The following is a 3,829-nucleotide window of genomic DNA, read 5'->3' as shown; positions in this document are numbered from 1 at the left end:
TTCCATAGCAGTTTCTTCAAAACCTTTTGAAATAGAAGCACCCTTTATCTTCATCACTTGGTTTGTATAAAAGTCAGAATATGACAACAGAGAATTATTTCCATACATCACAATGATTATGGCCTAAAGAGAACTGTGATAGGTACATGTAGCCTTGAAATTGGCAATCATATCAAACCTCCTCTGTTAATAAGACGGATAACTTGGCCTGATTAAATGTGACATATACTTAGCAACAGTGTTAACATAACAATTAGTTTATTCTGTTTAGTAATTCAATCCATAAATTTTGATCAAGATTCAAATGCATGTACTGCACAAAACAAAAAATAACAAGGGCATACATTGATACTTATATTAAAGGTTGGTTTTTTTTGTGTACATATTTCTAAATAGCACAAAAATGTTAACACAATTAATTTAAAAAATACAATTTTTGACTTTTCATTCCCTTTTAACAGATTTGTTTTAATATACATTGATCCCATTTTCTGTTACTCTGTAATAATTTGGAACTTATTTTATCAACACATATATATACATCTTTTTAGAAATTCATATAAACCCTTGCATAACATAAATGACATGTATAAATATTTGCCTATATAAACACATGAAACATGATAAATATCTATATAGTTTCAGAAAATTTTGAAATATTCTTTCAGACACCCAGTAATATTTTAAAAGATAAAGATTCATAAACAACTAAGTTGATATTCTTAAAATTGTCATTTTCAACATTGAGGTCTCTCAATTACTAAAGTAACTTCCAAAATATTACCAAAAGTCAAACATATACATAAAAAACTTAATAGGTATTGAAATGTTCTGTTGTATGAGTCTCCCAAACTGGTTACAGTTTCATGTGTGATTTTCTTTAAGCTCAGTCACCTGAAAACAAATGAAGGAATAGTCAATCTATACATTTATACATCAGTTTTTTGCTTGAAAATGTTTTAAATTAATTGTATTAAATAAGATGAATTTTAATATTATATACATATATTCAAGTACACATATTTGAAGTTTAGTATAATTTTTTAGAAGATTTCACATTCAGGACTTCAAATACATTTGTAGTGAGAGATTAAAACCCTTCTTGCATGTCTGGAAAATACACACTTGGTCTCATTAATTTTTATGTGTGTGTCATCTGTGTTTTAATTTGTTCTTAAATTAAGCTGACACTGGTCATATTAAAATGTTTAACAATTCATTTGTTATGCATTCTTATTCTGATTTACATTGTACATTATGTACTGATGTAATGTCTAGTTTATTTACAGGATTTAAGATTTCACATACTTTATCTCATATGGTACTTTATCAAAATATAGATAAACATGTAAAAAATGTACTTTAAGAGATACTGGTACTCACTTATGAATTTTCATATTAATGCAGTAGGTTAACTTCAAAATCAAGTTGATCCATTTCTCTAATTATAGGCTCCTCTATATCATTTGTATATGTAAGTCTGTCATCTGATGTATCTTTTATCTGTTTTAAGAAATAACAGATTATAAGGTGATCAATTATTCTTTGAATTGAATTTGGAAAATTGTATTTAAAATCAAATTAGTTATTTTTTTATCTTAAGAACCAGTGGAAAATATATAATGAGCTGTTAACATCTTACTACATTAAAACATTCAAAGCTACACATTTACAAGACTTTTTTGTATGATTAATTCTATTTTTAAATGGACACTCACAGGTTAATGTATAAAATGATCTAAATGAACACTTTAAAGCAGAAAGGTAAATTGTGATTAACTTATTACTAAACAACTTTACTTGATATATTTGAGTCAAATTAGCCTTATATGTTATGCGCTTCAGGATCACACATGTACATGTACAAATGTATCTAAATTCTAATGACAAGATCTCAAAATGTGCTAATTTTAAAATATTTTTTTCAGTTTTGAACTAAATGTTAAAAGTTTGAAATCCTTGCAATTGTATCATGTATATATCACATGTCTAATTTAGTTTCTAAGGACACGAAGGACAATAAATTACAATTTTATGAAACAAAGGTATTGCTGTCCCAAAAGATCCCATCTAAATAGTGGATTAAGAGTCTAATTATCTTAAGATTTGATTTTATAAATAAATATATATGTTATCATGATAACCACTTTTCAATATATGTGTGTCTTTCATATGTCATAAAATATAGGTACACTGTATATGTAGCAATCAAAATTACAGAAAATTTAAATTTGACGTTCCTGATTTTAACAAATTAAGCTTACTGTTTACATGTATATCTGATATAAACATACATATGACTATCATGATAACTGTAGGATTGTCTTTACTTTTATAAATTGTGACTTGGATGGAGAGTTGTATCATGATCTATCATTGACACTCATGCCACATCTTTTTATACATTTATCTATTCTACATGTACATGTACATGCAAATGTATTCAGTTGTAGTCGCACTTTGCCTACATGTACATTCATTTTGGCACATGAACATACCTTACAGACATGTACATATTAATGATAAGCATAATAAATAAGGTGACAGACATGTATGGTCTGTTTTGTATATGGAGGATAGTTGTACATGTGATTTTCTCATTGGCAATCATCATGATCATAACCAAATCTTCTTTTTTTTTTGTAACTTTTGAGTCTGATACATGTGTTTTTTTTTGTTTTTTTTTTATTTTAAATTATTATCCTATTCAAATAATGTTTAAACATGATGAATGAAATTGTATAAAATTGCTTTCAGCACAGATCATACATTTGCAGAGAATAATTTCACATTGTAACTAAAAATATGATGGAATGGGGGGATGTATTAAAATTATTGAACGGGCCACATGATTTATCCGAGAAGTAATTTTAAACTTTCATAATTTAAACTATTACCTGTTCCAACTGGTATAACTGTCGCAAAGAATTCTTTTAAACACTATTACTATCATCTGCTTCAAAGTGATCCGCCTTTCCAGTTTTCAAGATGCACAAAATTATGGCATTTAGATCTTTATAGTTTGCTTTTGGTGTCCATGATATACCATGTACTGTTTTAAGGTGGGAGAAAACTGTATAATTTCCAGCATTTGTCCAGCTGAATCATCAAAAACGACTCACGAATGGCTTTAAATTCCTCATATTCCACATTTCCAGCAAATAATACAATAATTTCAGTCTTATAAATTATCCTCATTCCCGTACAGATATTGTAACTACCTCTGTCTGGAAATGATCACCCGTACATGTATGCAACAATCTCCTGGTGAGGGAAATAAGTTTCCCAACACTACAAAGTTATTTACTTTTCTTAAATCTTATCAAAATGTTTAATTATGTATACAAATACATTGTATACAACAGAAGTTCATTTTCTGTCAAAACATTACCAGTTACAACCTAAGTTATCGGTTTTTAAATTGAAGAGCATCACTTTTGGTATGTCTAAACACCAAAAAGACAAAAACAAACTGCTGTTTCTTGACAGTTTACTGCATTAGAACATTTACATATCAACAGATACCAAAGATGTTATTATCATTTCCTGCTGTATTCATGGTCATCTTTTAGAATATATATCAATTGTTATATTGTAGGCTGTTTTTGTTGAAAAATTAATACCCCTATTTCCCTATATAAGCAGTCAAATTTACTGAAAAATCTAATTCATTTTTTTATACATAATAACCCAATATGACTTTTTAAAATGTCATTTCCCAACAAAACAAGGTGGATACATTACAAAAACACATTTATCTCAAAAAGGCTGTTGAACAAAATTTCCAAGTTCTGCCTGGTTTTCTCTGGCATTGCCTCTTAAGAATCTT

At 27.9% G+C, this 3,829-nt stretch overlaps 1 long non-coding RNA gene across 1 annotated transcript; it reads right to left on the bottom strand.

Moving 5' to 3' along the window:
* Nucleotides 1–443: 443 nt before the first annotated feature.
* Nucleotides 444–3,206, bottom strand: LOC134683746 (uncharacterized). Its single transcript, XR_010101078.1, has 3 exons — nucleotides 2,898–3,206; nucleotides 1,384–1,503; nucleotides 444–894 (listed from the first exon to the last, which is right to left on the bottom strand). It is a non-coding gene; the product is annotated as an uncharacterized LOC134683746 (long non-coding RNA).
* Nucleotides 3,207–3,829: the final 623 nt, after the last annotated feature.

Source organism: Mytilus trossulus, chromosome 9, assembly GCF_036588685.1.
Source record: "Mytilus trossulus isolate FHL-02 chromosome 9, PNRI_Mtr1.1.1.hap1, whole genome shotgun sequence".
In the NCBI taxonomy this organism is placed as follows: domain Eukaryota; kingdom Metazoa; phylum Mollusca; class Bivalvia; order Mytilida; family Mytilidae; genus Mytilus; species Mytilus trossulus.
Note: the sequence above shows the minus strand (reverse complement) of the source record. Positions and strands in the feature narration are given on the sequence as shown.